At 40.1% G+C, this 18,966-nt stretch overlaps 2 protein-coding genes across 9 annotated transcripts in view; one reads left to right on the plus strand and one right to left on the minus strand.

Moving 5' to 3' along the window:
• Positions 1 to 6,047, minus strand: part of LOC125762568 (uncharacterized) — a 212,998-nt gene extending 206,951 nt beyond the window's left edge. Inside the window, exons 1-2 of one of the 3 annotated variants that reach the window (XM_049424803.1) lie at positions 4,915 to 6,047; positions 3,825 to 3,954 (exon numbers count right to left, since the gene is read on the minus strand). The gene's annotated coding sequence lies outside the window, so the exon portion shown is untranslated. Of the gene's footprint in view, positions 1 to 3,824; positions 4,067 to 4,914 lie in introns of those variants that run through there. The other 2 variants (XM_049424804.1, XM_049424805.1) reach the window with 2 other exon arrangements.
• LOC125762567 (uncharacterized) overlaps positions 1 to 18,966 on the plus strand; it is an 88,975-nt gene that overhangs the window by 1,673 nt on the left and 68,336 nt on the right. For all 6 annotated transcript variants that reach the window (XM_049424790.1, XM_049424798.1, XM_049424793.1 and 3 more), the window contains exon 2: positions 9,975 to 10,015. The gene's annotated coding sequence lies outside the window, so the exon portion shown is untranslated. The remainder of the gene's footprint in view (positions 1 to 9,974; positions 10,016 to 18,966) is intronic.

Here is an 18,966-nt window from a genome sequence, read left to right on the forward strand (position 1 = left end):
AAAGCAACGCAGTGCATTTCCAGTTACCATAAAACGTGGTTGACATTTTGGTGACATTCTGTGCTGGTTCTGTTCGGGTCGTTGTCACTTCCTACTCGTCCGTCTGTGGACATGTGCAGTAACTGGATAAGATTGGAGACGTTCCTCCAGGTGACCGAACGGGCCAATTCCAGCATGTTCGTAGAAGAAAGATAAATTGGATTAGTGTGAAAATGCTGCTGCTAGTGGTGTGATTGCGTACCGTGAAGCGAACGGTTCGGTTCGGTTTTATTACCGTCGGTTGTGCCAAATGATTCGTGGTTTGAGTAACTATTCGTTGTTTTTCCTGAAAATCGCAAGGGAGGGTCACTTTTCTCCGTTCAATAGAAACTTATTATGAATTTAGCGAATATATCCATGAAAAGCCATTATCATTCTCCATGGGAACGCAAGCATGGGTTTTCATTTGAATACGGATAAGTTTCCATGTTTCTAGACAAGACATGACAATCATAAAACTGAAGACAAAAAAAGGACAGTGTCTTGGCTTATAGTCTACAGAAATCGATAAGTAATTGAACTGAACGACTACAAACGCCGTCGTTTGAAATTCAAAGGATAGGAACAATTTACTTTCTGCCAGTGTTTACTAACTCTTTGTGGAATCAATCGTTAGGATTGAATATGATCAACAGTTGCACATTAGCAATTGCATGGTGGATACACCCTGAAGGACATCGTCGTATGAATTTTATATGCAGCCGTCCGTACTTTTTCCCGACGACAGTCAATCGATTGGCCTCATTTAAAGGATTTTATACCCGTTTGTAAGGTCGTTAAAGCCAAGAAGAGAGATCCCTAGCTCAGTTTAAAATAATGCATTTTGTTAGTAGAAAAAATATTAACTTAACTTCATTTGAAACAAAATTTTCCACATATTAAAATACTTTTTAAAGAAAAAATAAATGCACCATGTTGCCTTGCATCTTCGAGTAACTTCGAGTGATTGACTCTTAGTGCGAATATAGCGTTTTGTAAAAAACATGAAATCAAAGTATGATGTATGTAAACACATACATCTCGCATGGAGCAACAACACTCCACCCAGCAAGAAAGGGACTCGGCGTCTATTTGTTTGTCTAGCAAGTTTGCTTTGCTGCTCGATTAGTGTATCTGGTTTTGTATTTCAGACCCAAAAACCACAACCCAAAGCTCCGCAAAAAACGGGTAGGTGGGAAACCGGCGCTGGCGGTGTGAGAGATAGCGTCGTAAATCATCAACCTGAACCTCGACCGTGTGGCCATCGGATCGGCGGTGTGCTGTGCTGGCCTGAGTGCGAAATAATCCAGATCGTGTCGGGAGCGTGTTGTTTCCCGCTTTTGAGATTTGCAGACGTTGGGCCCGACCACTTGGGTGGAGAACTGTTAAACATCTCTCACTGATTAATCCGGAGATCCGGTAGGAAATTTAACCATGATATTGAAATGAAGCGTACAGTAAGATTTCGGCATGAAGAATAAAAAATAGGAGAAACAAAAAATTGCAAAAAAAAAGGAATTTTCCAAAGCGTCTCTGTTGAGAATGATGCTTTATCCACCGTCGGTGAAAATCGTGCGTTTGGGCCGGGGGTCACAAATTAAGTCGCCGCTATTTCTGTGCAATTATGTTAATCGCATTAATCACTTTGAGACATCCATTTCAATTACGTTGGTCTCGTTCCGACCACCATTTTCGTGTTGACCCATTGTGAACGTGAATGCGCTGGTAGGTAGGTCTTGTAGATAAGCTTTCGTAAGGCACGATTTTTAGTAAGGAGTTTAGTAATGAAGACACAAGGAAAAAAAGTAATAAAGACCCAGGAAAGCATCGCGTTATCAGCACGAACCACAAGCTCATGGAACGTGCATGGTGAGAATAAGGAAGCCTTCATCATTTTGATATTATTAAATTAAAAAAAAATCCTTACAATATATTTCTACTCTAGCTCTTGCTTATAATTTCAAACGGTCGAAATGTCCTATAAACTACTGCATTTGCATTGTACACTATTTCCAATCCGCTGGCCATTGAAGTTGGAGGCAGTGTTTACATTACAACTGTCGGTTTCTACGATTTAAAGTTAGCGTGGCTTGCGTTGGGCCAAAAGATCGTTTACAAAATCGCCTAGTAGAACGCTGTCACAATATTCAGTCGTTGCTGCAGGTTTTTGATATTGCGTGCAGTTTATGCAGGATGAAAGTAAAGATGAATAAATACTGAACACTTTTCCCTATCGATCGGCTAGTTCGCATCGTTAGACTTACACCCACAACGGTTTGCAGCAAATCTCCGTACGGAGGCCTTCGTGTAAGTCAAATATCGTCTTCACATGTCTCTCCCTTACTCCTCGCCTTTTTCCACATCCACAGCAGACCAGATTGTGGTATGTTTTTCTTCGATTCGCCGTTGATTATATTATAATATTTCCGTTCCGTTTCCGCGGGGAAACATTATCTCGTGCGGGGTTCGCGATATGTAACACAAACTCTTGCACTATAGTGCTAACAACGTGTCTCCGTGCTGCAAAACGTTCTTTTACACCACCGGAGACAGGTGAAAGAGAAACAAGTGTTTGCGGAGGAATAAGCATCGATGGTTCGGTTGCTTCGATATTGCCAGCACAAATCTGCCGCACATCGGAAGATGTAATAAAATCAATAACGTAATGATTATGGAAAATCCTGCGCTACTTCCGATTGATATTGCTACCAGTTTTTCTGCCTTTTGCTATCATCATTATCTGGTTTCCTTTACCCTGGCGAAAGATTAAGCGAATCAGTAGCGAATCGATAGCGCATGGGATGATGGAGCCCTACAATTGTTGCCGATCGAACGATTGTGGCCAAGGGGATATGTTCTGTTGGAAAGCTGGGAAATGATATTTGTGGTTAATATCATTAGAATTTCAGCATCACAACGGGCTGCTTCTCACAAGACGAAACGATTGTTTGCAAATGCTTATGTTATCAAAAGCTAATCTGTTCGTGATGTGAAAACATTGGTTGGTTTGGTTGGTCTTCTAGATATATTGATGTCGCACACTTGTGCAATTATTTTCTCATTTATGTAAACTCGAGAAAGGGTGAGATATGCGTTGTTATAATACATCGTTCAGAAAATCAATATTTAACTAATTTTACAACCAGACCGGAATGATATTTTAAAGTGTTTTTTTTTGGTCGTTCGGTTGAAACTTGAAATTTGTCAGTAAGGCAATACAACTTCATGGAAATGTATTTCAAATGTGAAAGAACATAATACCATAAATTTGCATAAAGACAGATATGGTTCAATTGTTGCCAAGCCAAAAACCATAAGTACTTTGTTTTTACACCATTGCATTGTGGTGTTTCTGTAATTTCATTACACATTCATAGAATTGAGTGCGTTTTGTGGATCCTTTCCAAACCCATCGTTCGATTCTCCGAACCTTCTTCATTGGATATTCATTGAGTGTGGTTAGATTTTTTGTTTTTTAGTTTAGTTAAAGGGTAAAGAGTGTAAAAAGGCAAACTTTTTCGGTTTGGGAATCGATTTAGGTTTGTGGTGTAAGTGACTCTTTTTCCAAACCACACAAACCATATCGTCCTTTGCTAAAAAGCCTTTAGATAAACATATTAGAAAAAAGGACGTTAATGATTACGTGAGAATACCGAACACCTTCTAAAGCTACAATAGCTCTTGTATATCGTAGGTGTTTGTGAAAATAGTGAGACAAACTATTTTGTTTAGCTTTACATGAAATATACGAGATTTCGTATCGCCTCCTAACTTTATAAACCAAATATTGAATGTGGTTCACTTACCCCGTGTAAACGATAGTTCTTCGTCCTTTCCTTTTTCACACTGGCATTTTCTTTTCTCTTTCACATACACACATTAAATACACATAAACACATTTAAAACACCAAACTCAACTACAATGGCCACATTTTTCTATACACAAATTTACGCAATAAGCAAAAAGCCCATCGAGAATTACACATAACTTTTTTTTTTACCAAAAAGACAACCAAAACTTGCATTTTTTTATATTTTTCTGTGCTCAAAAGGAACATACACACTTCAATGCGCTTTGACACATTTAAAACACCACACTCGCTTACAACGATCACATTATAAAATACACTAATTCACGAATTGAAAAATAGACACTTACACAACACAACACAACAGACATTTTTTTCACTAAAACACAACACAAAACACATTTTCTTTTAAACTAGCCTAACAAACACCACACGTTTATGCCATGGTTTTATCATAAAACACGTTTGTCAAAATGCACTTCACAAACACAAATTCAAATAATGTACAAGCTTAAAACACGCATAGTACACGCACTGATTATTAATTTCTCTCACTTTCACACGCATACCGTCCGGCGTTAGTGTACAGCGAGTACAGCGAGAGTTGGAGTAAGAACGCACGAACACTGCCTGCGTAGGTAAGCGAGAGATGGAACAAAAATCTTCTTATCGCTTTACCACATCCAACACGATACCGTTAGATCCGAAACTGGATTGATGACTAGTGAAATGTCGAAAGAGTTTATAACGAGGCAAACGGATCGCTTAATAATTTATCAAACTTTACTGTTTTTACAATCATTTCCTTGCACAGAATCCTTCTTTCACTTACACAGTTTACGCTTAAAAATCAACACACAAAAGCGAGAGCAAACGCACGACGCGCACACACGCCGACACAAAATCCAAGCCGGCGTTGGGAACAATTTGAACACGTGCAAAAGAACTTTTACTATTTAACATTAGCACACGAATTGCTGCACTAACCATTGTTTTTTATGGAATAAGATTCTCGAGGATCACTTTTTGTAATTGAAAAACAACTTTTGATATTTTTTTAATGTACAATGGAAGGACGCCGAGTTACCGAAATTTCATAACTCTAATCTATCGCTGACCGATCACTACTGATCCCTATTTCACCTTCTCTCATTATCATGATCTCTTCTGCTTCGTTGTCACGACACACCTACACAACTGTAATTGGTGAAGCTGCCGCCCGATCTTATCTCTCGCATCTCATTCGTTCGCACACACTTCGATCGTCCATGAGAGACGAATGAAAAAAGCAATTCTTTGCTCCTCTCGATCAAATCCGTTCTTACATTTATCGCACCGTTCTCTCATTGCAAGCTTAGTATACGCAAAGTACACGCACTGATTGCTAATTTCATTACTCTCACACGCTCTTCGAAGCTTCCATCTTTTTCTTTTTTTCTTCATCTTATCCTTAGTAAAGCACTTTTGTGTAAAATTCCTTTATGGTTCCATTCTACCTATTTACTTAATTTCCAACGTTACTCCACACACTAACATATTAAAACTAGTGGCTGTAGCCGTAGAAAAAAGGAATATATTTGAATATATGAAACCAGCACTCTTATCGTCTATCTTTCCGAGCGGGATTTTGTCTGCTATAATAAAGCTGACAAACGAAAGGTACGGGATTTTTGGGCTGAAGTTTGGACCACAAGAGGTTAGGTTGATGCAGCCGTTAAATGTGAGCACCTTGGGCTAACACGGTTAGTAAATGGAAGAAAAAAATCTGTTCCAAGAGGGACCAAAATATTATCTTGCTTGTCAGGCATCGTTAGGATGGAACGCTCTGGAGGCTAAACGAAGCCTTCGGGAGTAAAAGAAGAAGCAGCAGAAGCGTACAATTTTCATGCGATGGAAACGAGCCTTGGAAAATGTGGTTCAACACCGTTTATGCGCGATAACATTGATTTGAGATTTTAAAAGTACGGATATGGCGCTATAATAGCATTGATTTAATTTGGTGGCAGCACTTTAGCAATAATGATATTAGTTGTGACTGCGTGAGATAAAGATGTTAGCGTTAGTGAAATTAATTTATAACCGCGTGTAGTTTGTGTTGAATCTTTATTTTAATGGTAGGTTATTGAATATGAAATATCTTTCAGGTATAACTCTGTAATATCTTCACAAGCCACATTTCATATTATAGCATGAAGTCCAGCGGGAAAAGTACACTAGACTCCAATAATAAAACATGCAATAATAATCATCTTGTTCACACGTTGCACCGTGGCCGTTAGAACTATGGCACAATCGTAAACATGCTCGTGCCACTCATTAAATCGCAACGAGCAACGTCAATTGCATGCGCACGGTTTCACGGACGATTTGTTGTCAGCCCAGGTTCATACAACAAGGTGCGATCATTATCGGCATGTTATCCGTCTGACTGGGTTTGATAAATTTGAACCCACACCACCCACCTGGTCTGCTGGAGAAGCCAATCGAAATCGTTTCGCTGCATCTGTTATCGTTATGCTGGCTAGCTGGAGTTGGTTTTTCCTTCTTTTCTATACGTGTACAAAAAATAAATAACACGTACGAATAAAAACATAATGGCGTACGGTACGTCCTTAGTTCCTACCCCCACATAGATTGTCACGTTTGTGGTTTTGTTGCTGTTGTTACTTCCATGGACCATTTGATCGCCGTGGTGGATGGAAAAGCATTCAGGCGAAATTCTTGTGTGGAATTTCCGCACGAATCATCGCATCCATTTGCTTCGTCTGCAATCCTACAACCATACATCATCGCCATCATCGGAGGTGTACGTGTGAAAAACGATTGCTCATTTGATCATATTTTTCTCTGTCACCTGCGCTCGAAAGTGGGATGGATATTAGCACCTGTCTGCGTAGGTAAAACCCAGTCCCTGCCCATCGTTTGTCCACTTTACCTCCGTAAAATGGGCCGATTCTAGCCGGTTTTTCATCCTGATTGATGATGCTTACCGTACACTACACGTGATAGGGATTTGTTTTCCAACTGACCCGTTACTGAGGAGCTTTTTCGGGGGCAGCATACCAACGGGTACCTTTCCGATGGTTTGATACCGTGTCGTTTGATATTTTATTTGGCCTTTTCTTCACGTTAACCACAACATTATTTGGTATAAACAACCCACCTTGAAGGTCGTGTTTAGACTCTCGCAGGTAAAAACTTTGTTGCGGGCATACCGTTGGGAAATTCGTAACCGTGATTTGAACCGGTGTACAAATCTCACTCGGTTCAACAACACCTGTCCAACCATGGGTATTTTGCTCCTGAGACGGCTGAAATACAATTTTTTTCGGATTTTTACGTACTTGCGAGGGGTAAAGGTATATTAATTCATCATATTTCATCAACCGAAATTTCAATATGAACTTTTGTTAATATCCTTGGAGAAAACCAAATACTCGTATACCCTATCGAATGGTTGGGGCTTTTCAATACAAAAAATTATAATAATATCGCTCAATCTTTTCAAAATAGTTTTAACAAAAGTGGCATTAAACAAAAGGCAGAATGTTGCTAAAACAAACTAAAGTTTCACATGTTCGTTAGTTAACTATATACAGAGTACCTTGCGATAACTTTTTCAAGCAGGTGATGGTGTATAATCGTTTAGTTGCATACAAAGTCTAACAATTACTGTTGGATAATGATTGTACTCACACTTTGACGGTAGTATGTCAATTGCGAGGACAACTTTATGCAGTTTCCCTCGGAACAGTGCAGTGTTCGCTTCGAAGCCTAGAGGTGATTTTCACATGTCACAAATGACGTTCTTTATACCTTCAACTTCACCCATTTGTCGACGAAGTTATGGTAGTTAATTAAAAACTTTCCGTTTTTGCCGAGATTTCCCGTGTTTTGTTTCGGTGGCATGGCAGAAGCAGCAAGGAACAAAAAAAATAAATAGAAAAGCCCATAAACTACACGTTCAATAGTCAACGACAGGAGAAAGTTTGTTCCCTGACGCTATCACCTCGTTTGTGTCATATAAGTTGATGAAATATTCAGCAGCAAAATGCTGATGCTGATCGCATGATGAGGAACTGGTCCCTAAGGAAACACCCCTTAAGGAGGTTGTCCGTTGTTGGAACGGCTGGCGTGCGTTTTTACGTGGGTAGAATTTTCACGGGACTTATATGCAAAGGTCTAATAAGTTAAATTAAAACTCCCTTCCATCTGGATCGGATCGATTGATTAATAATGTGACCTCGGGGCTGTTGGGCATTACATATGCCTGAGGGGGGAAATTATAGGGGTGGAATTCCCCCCTTGTAGTTCCACCCCCCGTTTTGGAAGAGAGTTTAGTTTTATCGAGTCGCGTTCTTAGTTATCGATCGATTAATGAGGGATCCTGCACGATACCGAAGGCCATGTCAAGGTAACAATAAACAGGCAACCGTTCATGAAGAGGTTCACGCCCGTTTGGTTTGTATTTTTATATTCCTGCGCTCTGCTACAATCAACCGAAATTGAACTTGATACGGCTTAATCATTTGGGCAGAAATTCGGGAAGCGTTGGTGTTTGTTTGCTTCCTTCGTGATTCTCACTTGCCCCGTGGTTTCGTCCATGTTCCAGCACTATTGAAAGTCAAATCAAAGTCAGCAAAAGGACATGTATTTTTTATGATAGCCACCGCCAAACTCTTCACAGTCACGAAAAAAAAGATGCGGCCTCCTTTTTAGGGGGCGGCAGGCCACGAAAGGTATCAGACGGTTCTTGTATAACCTTTCATTTCTCTCAATATAATTAGGTTAGGTAACGATGGGGCGCACCGGTGAAAATATTTGAACCTTTTTGCTATTACATTTCACTGCTCAGGTTACTTTTTCTGGTTGCCAAAAGAAAAAAAACGGGAAGTGGCATTGGTTGCAAAAGGATAATGGTCAAAGCCAGCGGCACTGCACTTAAACGCGGATTATTTTTATCTTTTAATCAATAAACCTATTAAGCGAAGAGGCATTTTCATCCGGATGAATAATTCATCCAATGTTGCCGATATTTACCAACGAAACAGGAAGGCAGATGATTTTCATTCAAAGCTAAAAAAAATTACAAATGACATTGTAAAAAAAATCGAACAAGATGACACAGAACAGATGACCTAAGGGAAGAAAGTTTGATCAAATTTGACTGGATGAAAATGGCACTTCAAAGAAGGTGCGAAACAAAGATGAACTTATTTCACGGAATCCGACATGACCCTTCATTAGCTAGAAAACAAAATGCAAGAAAGAGAGGCAAAGAGCAAACGGAAGCTTTCACTGACAGGGACAATGTTAAGAGATACCATGTCTATCTACCGAAGCGATGGGGTGCATAATAAGGTTTAAGATATAAAAGAGAACGAAAAAAAACACGATAATTGAAGGTACATTACGTGCAGGGAAGTAATTTTTAGGATTTTCTACTTTCGTACACATAAAAAGCCGCGTGGTTTCGAGAAGTGAAGTTACTGGGTAGAAAAATGACAGCAGATAATAACCACCATGTTCGAGAAATTCCTGTTTCTTACGATAAACATAACAAAAAGAAGAAAGAAAAAAAACGCTACATCAGACCACAGCCTCGGATCAGGGCCAATAGGAAAGTTGATCCTGATTTGTGACAGTCTGCAAAAGTTTTACCTTTTTTATTTTGTTTGCGTTTTTTACATCATTCCTTTTCACTTAACCGCTACCGGGGAGCAGGAAAAATGCCAAAGATTCGCAAAGAACGATTAGCGCCTTCGTACCAGTTCAAGATGAAAGTACCTTCCAGCGCGTCGGTCGCGTTGAAGTGCTGGAATTTGTTGCAAAATGAAATAACTTTGAAGTGTTTCCTCTAGGCACGGCGGAAGCTTCGTCCAAATTTGACAGCTGTCAGTAAGGTGATTTTCCATTCTGCTATTTCCGGTCGTTTTCCGGCTTCTAGTTTTTGTTCAAAAAAAAGGGGTGATAGCTTTAAATCATCTACGTTTTATGGTTCATGTTAAACAATCAAATTGCCAGTTTGAGGTTGGCCAGAACAAATTTAGTTTTGGTCCGAATTGTTTTCCAAAAATGTACTTACATTTGCTTTCATTTGTATTACTTATTTTATATTAATATACTGAAATCCATCTTTCATTCCAGTGCACCAAACCTATGGCATCTGATTCATGACGGATAAAAAGGTAAGATTTTTCCTTCCGTTTGTTGTATTGTGTAATCCACGTGCATAATGTTTCACTGTCAAAGCTTAGCACAAGCGGAAAATTGAAAAAATATGCTGCTTTTAAGATTTACAACAAGCTAATCTCAGCAAGGAAAATGTGTCGGCTGCTAATCGAGATGTGCGTCTGCATTTTTAAACACGATTACCTTCTCTTCACCCACGTTGCTGTGTGTTCGGCGGAAGCTGCTAAATCTCTTTCCGAAACCCTTTTTTTCGAAAACGGGTAATTAATTTTGGTATTTTTATAAGAATCCTTCAAAGTGATGACAGCGCATACAATAAAATGCAAAAAAAACGACTTGACCCTACCGACGATACAAGGATAGTATAATATAAGCAGTAAGCATCATGTTTACAAAAAGCGGAAATGTTTGTTTGTTGAAACCGCCACCGGTAGCGACAACTGGGAAACAGGGCATTGTTTAATTCCCTGGCACGGTAAATTAATTTTGTGTTTGTTTTTGCACTTAAGGAAAATGGAACAATTTTCCTTTTTGGTTTGTTCCTTCGGTTGTTTTCTTAAACTCACGCACTTTCAAGCCATTGTTTGTACGAGATGTACAATTTTTCTTGTATTTAATGGTACGTAAAAAGTTGGTTTCTAACTCTTGTTAAATGAAAGACACGAAATTAAAAACATTTTTCTGTAACAAAACATTTTTTTATAATAAAACTACAGCGTCAGTCATTGTGCTTGTTGTGCTACTAAAGAGTAGAAAAAAACCAAAAAGATTTTTGATTTTTTTTGGTTGTTTGTTTTATTTTAAAGTAAATAAAAGACCATCGTTTCAATATAGTTATTGATTGCTTTTAAAAAGGATGAAATGAAACGAAAACGTGAAATAATTTGTAATAAAACCATAACCTCAGTACGATGTTTCAGGTGAAATTTCTACCAATTTCTGATGGAATGTTTCTACAGGCCGTTGAAAATTCACACAATTTTATCGACAAAACCACTTTTCATTAAACGATTTGTAAACACAAATTATTGAAAAGTACTTCAATTCGATACAGCGGTAAAAAAATACTTCCCCACGCCAGTAGCGACCAGGCGGTGGTTGTTATGATTGATGATCCAAACCGCAGTACCTACACGCACAGAACAGAAAACAAAAACGTTCATAATTTATTCTCAACGAGGATGCAATCAAACTCGACGAAGCAAAGTTGACTGCAACCACACCACTTTAAACTGCAATCAGGTGCAGCAGCCCGAACTGTTTGAATGGTAGGTGATGAACTGATATTAATTGAATTTTAATTAGGGCTTCAATTTACTGCAACACTATCGCTACCGAGAACGCAATGGTGGAAACAGAAACCAAAAGAAAAATAAAAGCATAGACCAGACACCCATTCGATCGTATTGATTGCGGATTTATTAGTAGTGGTTGGCACTCATTTATTGGTAGCATATCCTTTGGGTATCCAAGTGGAAAGTGGATAACCAGATGTTAATTCCAATCATTCGATATGGCCGTCACTATGGCGTATCAGTTTAAATTGAGTTTTTTAAAGGGGAAAAATACTAAAAACCATATGTCACACAAATTGGTATTGGCAGTTAATGGATGAATTAATTTATTAGCTCCTATTTTCTATTCATTATGCAACATATCGATCATCCTTGTAAAACACATCAGCGTGTAGCATGATTTCGCCTGCTCCATAAACGGTATGCTCCATGTGACGGCATGCCCTATGTTGAGTCTGCTAATGTGCCAGTTGTTTGGTAAGCAACCAGTGTTTATTCGCGCTCGAAACACTCGATGGTTGGCGAAATGTATGAAGTTCTGCGCGTGATGCGTTGAAGGTACATAAAAGCCCATCTCAGACGAAGAAATATAATCTTATGCAAACTGTTTTCCCAACTGCCTCTATCGTGTGTCGGAGGTGTCTAGTAGATTGGTGAACCTCGGGCCTAACATGTTTACCTAGCCTTTGCACACAAATAAACAACCATGCGTTGATGCGCACAGGGCATAGTTTTGAACTCGATTCCGTGCGCTTGAGTGTGGCGACAACGAATATTGGGGAAGATAAACAGTCGTTGATGCTTGGCAAAGGTTTCGCGAAAATTTCATCACGCTCACGTGATGCTATACATGTTTTTGAAACGGCATCCTTAAGGAAACATTGTTCTCGCACATCTTTTACGAAATACGAAAGCAAACGGCAGCTGTGTCAATGATGGAGCGTGTGAATGGAACGAACCGAAAGCCACTGTTGTGTGGATCCTTTCTTTCATTCGCCATAATTATGGCACCGATGTTTATATGCATGGAATTTGACTGTTCCGTTCCCGAAGCGCGATGGGCACAACCCGACAAGATCGAATAACAAACTATCAGGCTGATTATGAAATTTCGGTGACAGCGGTACCGTTGTTACATTTGCAAACTCAACATCCGCTCATGGGGGCGTAGGTTGAACGGAAGAAAAAATATTCCCCACCGAGGTCACCACACTGATTGACTACGGTACAGCTTGGGCCAGAGCAGCAGCAGAGAGGCAAAGAGTGTTTGTTTTTAGTTCTGAAGGGAAGTGGCTGCCTACAAGAAACATACTTGCACACGCGTTCAGTCGTAAAACTGCACTAAAGTCGAGTGGATCGTTCGCGTATGTGGCGCTGATTGTAGCAAAAACATTTTTCATACGGCACGAACGAACGATCCACGTTTTTTGGGGGTGTTTTCCTTTTCCCACATGCGGAATTTTAATTCAATCCCGGGTGCTTCTCCCGGGACGATAAACAAAACTATTTCATTAGAATGTTTATATTTTCTTTAGGCGTTCGTAGCTCGGTAGTCGGGCCATAGTGGCGGAACACAGATTTAACAAGTTGTTAGAAGGAATGTACAAAGTAATTTTTCTTAAGAAACAAAATGTTTTAAATTCATTTTTGTGTATACTTGTTATTTAATTTCCGTGTAATATTTTAAACAGAGGCCGCATTCAGGGCTACATTCAAGACTACATTGTTCGACAAGTATAATCATTAATTTGAGTTAAATTCCACCACCCGAACTAACTATCCAGCTAACAATGGTTTGACCACAAACTGACCACGAAGCAAACTGAATGCTATGATTTATTCTCCGTACGTGTCCAGTCATGCAGAAAGCGCAAGGGTGAACGTGTAAGTGACATACAACCCGTTTAGCTCGGATGCGGTACAAAAAACAGCACCAGCTTACAGTTGGTAGCGGTAGCCACCATCATACGTTTATGAAATGGATTTGGAAGCTTAAGACTTACGGTTGAAAAATAATTAAACCCAAACCACGCTCAATACAAACCCATACCAGCCAGTTTGGGTCTGGGTGTGTGTGTTTTTTACCCGAATTAATTAAATAATAAGCCAGCGCTTATTTTTCATTCAAATCTAAAATACAACCGTCGCCATTGCCTTTGTCGCTTGCAGACTTTACCACCGCAGATGAGTCAATGGTTGCCGGAATCTGAGTGAGCGCATGGGTTGAAAATATTGAAACAAATGTAGACCCTTTGACACGACACTCTACCAGGAGAAAACCGTCTGCCGACGGCCATACCCGGTTGGCTTAAGTGTACGTTTCAATCGAATGGAGGCGCCCAGTGGATCACTCGGTCGGAGCGGTCGGAGGTATGTGGACGGCCGCTCCAGCTTGAAAGTTTGAACCGCACGAGTGCCATCAAGCGGGTAGCACTTTACCCTCCTCGGCTCGCAGTACTGAGCGCCGTACCATTAGTGAAAGTGGCCCAGCCTTCAAGCCCAGAAGCGATGGTGATGAAGTTGATACAGGCGGTGGCAACATTTTACCAGCGAGAATCGTACGGATTTCCTCAACTCGCATACCACTCACTCATGTCCGGATTGCGAGACTGTGCCGCATCCGTTCCCTGACTTCTGCAAGGAGCCAATCGACCACCGGGGAAGCCCATCTCCCCAGACTTGGGCGGTTTGCCTTTAGCCCGAGGCCGTGCGACGACAAAAGGATGAAGTTTTAATTGAATATGGGATTATGATGGGTAGCCTGTGTTGCGAGTCAAGCGTAAGCGGTCTACCAACATGTCCGTTCGACTTTTGCGCTAACTCGCAGCAATAACAGCGGCCGCTGCTGGTAGACACCGAAAGCAGAAAAAAGGGCAACGGACTTACGCTTGGATACAACAGTTGGTTCCGAGGTCATTGTTGCGAGGATATGCAAGATGGCCAACAACCAGCGAGTGAGTGATGTGCCAAAGTTTGTGAAGCCAACCTGATCTATTGTGTGGCCAAAAGTATGGATTTCCAAAAACCCCTAGCAACAGCTACTTATTTGGAAAAACAAAGGCCCAAACATAACATCACTCTGCTCGGTCAGATTTGGAAAACATACTTCATGCTTTTGACAGTTTTTTCTGCTGGTTCTATTGCAAAAAGGTGATTAGGCTTTAAATGCCGGTGGATTAGGATTAGGATTCGGGTATGATTACCGTGACGAATGCTCACTCCGGAAGCAAAGTATTTAGTGTTTATCTCAAATTTGAATGTGAGCAGTTGCGCTAAAGGGTGATTAATTTGAAATATTTTTTACCGTAACGAAGGTAGACTATTTTTCCAAAAACCGGAAAGTTTAGATTTGTATAAAACAGAGTTCCATAATCACCAGGTGTAAACGTTTTTGGAGCTTAACTCGAAATATCGAAATGGGGACTACAAAGTGTAACCACATCCAGTTATAATTGAACGCCACACAAACCTATAATAACCTGCTCCATCTTGCAAATATAGCAATAAATCTATTAGCACGAAATAGGAAATAGGACCACTCAAAACCACTTCACAATACCTGACCTCACACTGCACACTGTTTCGGGGGGGCAAAAAGAGGATATAAATTTGCAGTTCGATGCTAATTGATTCTTAAAAACTAATGGCAAATCCCATCAAATCTAGCCATAAACATCACCGGGCCACGCCGGTGCCGATGATGAAGTATAAGTGTACTCTGCATACATTCAACCGATCACGAACCGCACACAAAGGTTCGTCGGCTGGATGGTCGAAATAGGGTTGCTAATTTTAGCATCCAAAATCTGCTTTCCTTTAAATCCTACATGCTTTTCAACTTGCTTGTTTCATCCGTAAAATGGTAATCCGTCTGCTGGCCACACTATCGGTAGGTGTGTGGTAGGTTGTTTTGTTTTATCCGAAAGCCGACACAAATGCAATCGGTCGTTACAATGCAATCGATCGTAGGGTCGACACCTTACATTGTTCTGGATTATTTATCTACCTACATCCGTTATTCGGCTGCACAGTAAAGTATGGGATTTGGAAAAAGTGGAGTTTATTGTTATTTTAAAATTTAAATTAGTTCCACTTTCATCACAATGAAGCACTGTAACGCACTGCATTAGTCTTTATTTTCTGGAAAATAATAAACAAAAAATATGAAAATTAAAAATAATTGGATGGTAAGCCGTGAGCTAATTAAATTAGTAAACGACACCGGAAAACACCCGATCTGTCGCGCTTCGGCCAGTAGGAAATAAATATAATGCATCTTTATTTATAGCTATTGAGCGAAATGTAACGAATCAAAGATCACCCAGCAGAGTGCGATGTGAGCGAAGCACGAAGTTTAGTTTGGCTTTGCAATGAAAAGATCCGATTTCATGCAACGGTCAATGCATCACTCATTTTCATGATCACCTGCGAAGGTCATTAGGTACGGATGATTTGAAAAAAAAAACGAAAGAGAAAAATACGAAATTTAAATGTTGCATGCAGTATGTATCCATATTTAGCATCTTCAACTATTGAATATCACCACAAATCCACGAAAAACTCTTCAAGTTCAATCAATGTACCGAAAATGAGTTGATAAGACATCCTATTTGCAATTGAGTATTATTGAATCTTAATCAAATATATACATTTCATCGCGACGTGGGTAAACACATTTTGAGCGTCTGTTATTGGATCCGATTCCCATCTGAAGAAAGAAAATTGCAATTTTCTTTCGAACTGGGCATAGATCTCACAGCGCCAGACAAACTTTGAGCGAAATTTACTTCCAGACTGCAGCACTTACTTTGTATCCACGATATCTCCATCCACTATCAGCTGCCTGCTGATAGAATTGTGAAGCAAAAAGGTTGAAAAAAAATCACGCCCAACCCAGATGATGACGTCGGCAAGGGAAAATGTTACATTTTCCTGGTAGAAACGTATCCACCATTTCCTACACGTCACTTCCTTTTGCGAAACCTTTGAAAATGGTAAGGTGTGTCCTCCGCGATGGATAGATCGCGCTTTGACGGAATAGATCGATGCAACTGCGTCGTGTTGACTGAGTGCTGTGGACAAAAATATAGATGAAGATCCCGCGAACTGCATAACCGACAACCGAAGCGTCGACAGGAATCCATTAGTAACGAACATATATTTTACATTTGCCTTCCAAATAACCCTCCCTTCCGTCCATTTCCCGGTCTGCAAACCGCGGGCCCAACACGTTACCCGTGTTGGCAATAGGAAAGCTGCTTCCCTTTACATGCCAGCCCAGCGAAAGACCAACATGCCGACGGGCGAACGGGCGTTCGGTAAATGGCAAACAGTAACACGTATCGGAACCACGTTCGACCACGGTGGACGGAAATGGGATGAATTTTCGGCAGCTTGTGTAGCACGGTCCGTGTTTGCATGCAATTAGCGCCGGGGCGACAACATAGTTGATGGACAGCTGGAATTTGACGTGAAATTTGCGTCCCTGAAAAAACGAGTGAGTAACAAGCGCTCCATGCAACATCTATCCATGGACACCGCACAGCATGGAACGGCGTGGAAAATATGAATATTAAATTGTTTAAACACGCATCACATTCCTCGGTGTGAACAGAAGGTGCTGCCGATGGTTCGTTTGAATTTTCATCTTTCAACAAATGCAAAAGGTGGAAATTAAGTGATCATGTTCCTACGATTTGCTAAGTTGTAATTGGTTAACGATGGAGTACGTGAGAAGCTCTACCATGGATGGTGAAAGTTTAAATGAGGTTGTTGCAACAAGCTTGCATTTTCATTCTTGCAATGTAGAAAATATGACTAAAATCTCCTCCTTGTTTTGGTTAAACATCCTCAGTTTTTCACGAGAACAATATGCCTTCGACGATAGTCGTTTTATAACGATTATAATGTTCCATAAATAAGCTTAACCTTCTTCTTCCATTTATTGCATAAGAAGTAAAGTTCTGGAAAGCGCTGGGTGGAAATAAAATCATTATCATAAAATTGCTTAACAAATGGGAACAAATTAATGGCTCGACCAAGCATGCGAGTTACCTTTTTTGTGATTTTATGAAAATTTTCGCTCAATATTAACGATTGACTCCGTCTTCACCGTCCGGCACAGAATAATTCCGAAGGACTTCGAATCCTTGACGGTAATCGATGGAGCCGATAAAGTGTTCCGATAATCGGAGCAGATTGTAGCTGAGTGTGCAACCGCTGTTCTCTTATCCTGTTGGTTGAGTTTCCTTGAGAAGCGTGGGATCGTTTACTGCTGGCAAAGGTTCTTTTCCGATGGTTTGTTCTCCACTGAAAAAAAAGCTTTCAGAGGATTTTTTTGTCTTCTGAGCAAATTCTTATACAGCTGTGGCAGCTGTGTTTGCACGGAATCGTCCGTATAGCAATCGGAACCACTTTTGATCGATCTTGTAGAGCACAAAAAAACCAAGCGCTTCAATCATGAATAAGGCATCTCTTGGGATAGCTCTAAACAAAACAAAAATCTGACTAACTGCTAACATTCTAGATAAGTTCCGAAGAACGCTGCAGATGAGCTGCTACAATGTTAATATTTAATTTTAAAACAACTCAAACTACATACTAGAACTATCATAAAATTGTCTCTTTACTTTTGCTTAAGTCATACGAATTTCAAATGTGCAAGATTAATGCTACATTTCATTCAAATATTTTCATATCAAACGAGTACTCACTAAACGATTCGCTTTGCCCACAAATAAGTTTAATCAAGAACACTTCTTTCGTCATTCGTTTTACGTCATCGTAGCACAACCACGTACGCCGGTACGTTTTGTACCATTTTCCCTACGGAAGCCAGCAGCACGAGTGCATCAACTTCATTTCGCCTTCGAATCCTTCCGTTCGTCCCACGAGTGCTGATCGCTTGTGCGCGAAACCATTATCTACGGCTATGGCCCCAGCGTGGTTGTCATTAACCTCAAATTGGCGGAATGAAATAACGGAAGAATGCAAAGTATTTCTACTCAGCTCTGGCTTTTCCGCCGCGTTCGCTTTATCCACTTATTATACCGCAGTTCTGGTGAAGCATTGGTATCAACCATTGCCGAAGGTGCTATCCTCAATCTGATGAGCTCACAGCGACAGGACTGCACCAGCGGGCAAGAGGTGCGAGAAATAGTTGAGTGATGAGCGTGGAGAAATTGTTCTGTCTAATATCTTTAACACTGTCTTTAACTCATCGCAGCACAAGGGTAAAATTTTCATCTTTTAAAAGACACAAAATAATATTTATAGCATTTTGTAGAACTTCCTAAATTGGCGAAGAAAAATTTAATTTCAACTACATATCGTCACTAATCCGTAGCTTAATATTTCTCCAGTTTCCTGTAAAACTACGTGATGTGGAAAATAAAATATGCAGCGATGAGTTGAAAACAACAAAGGAATAATGAAGCGACAAAACCAAAAGAAAGCAAACAAGTTGGGAATATTTTATTTATTGTCACTTCATCAAAAGTGTTCTTTAGCGAATCTTACTTTATGCAATACTTGCTCTCAAATTACTCTAGCCATGCTTCAAAATGGAAGCAATATGGTAATGTATTGTTGTGAAAAGTTTTGTTATGCCATCATCTTAACAAAGTGGGTTTTTGGATAGTGATTTTGGCTGT

Source organism: Anopheles funestus, chromosome 2RL, assembly GCF_943734845.2.
Source record: "Anopheles funestus chromosome 2RL, idAnoFuneDA-416_04, whole genome shotgun sequence".
Classification (NCBI taxonomy): domain Eukaryota; kingdom Metazoa; phylum Arthropoda; class Insecta; order Diptera; family Culicidae; genus Anopheles; species Anopheles funestus.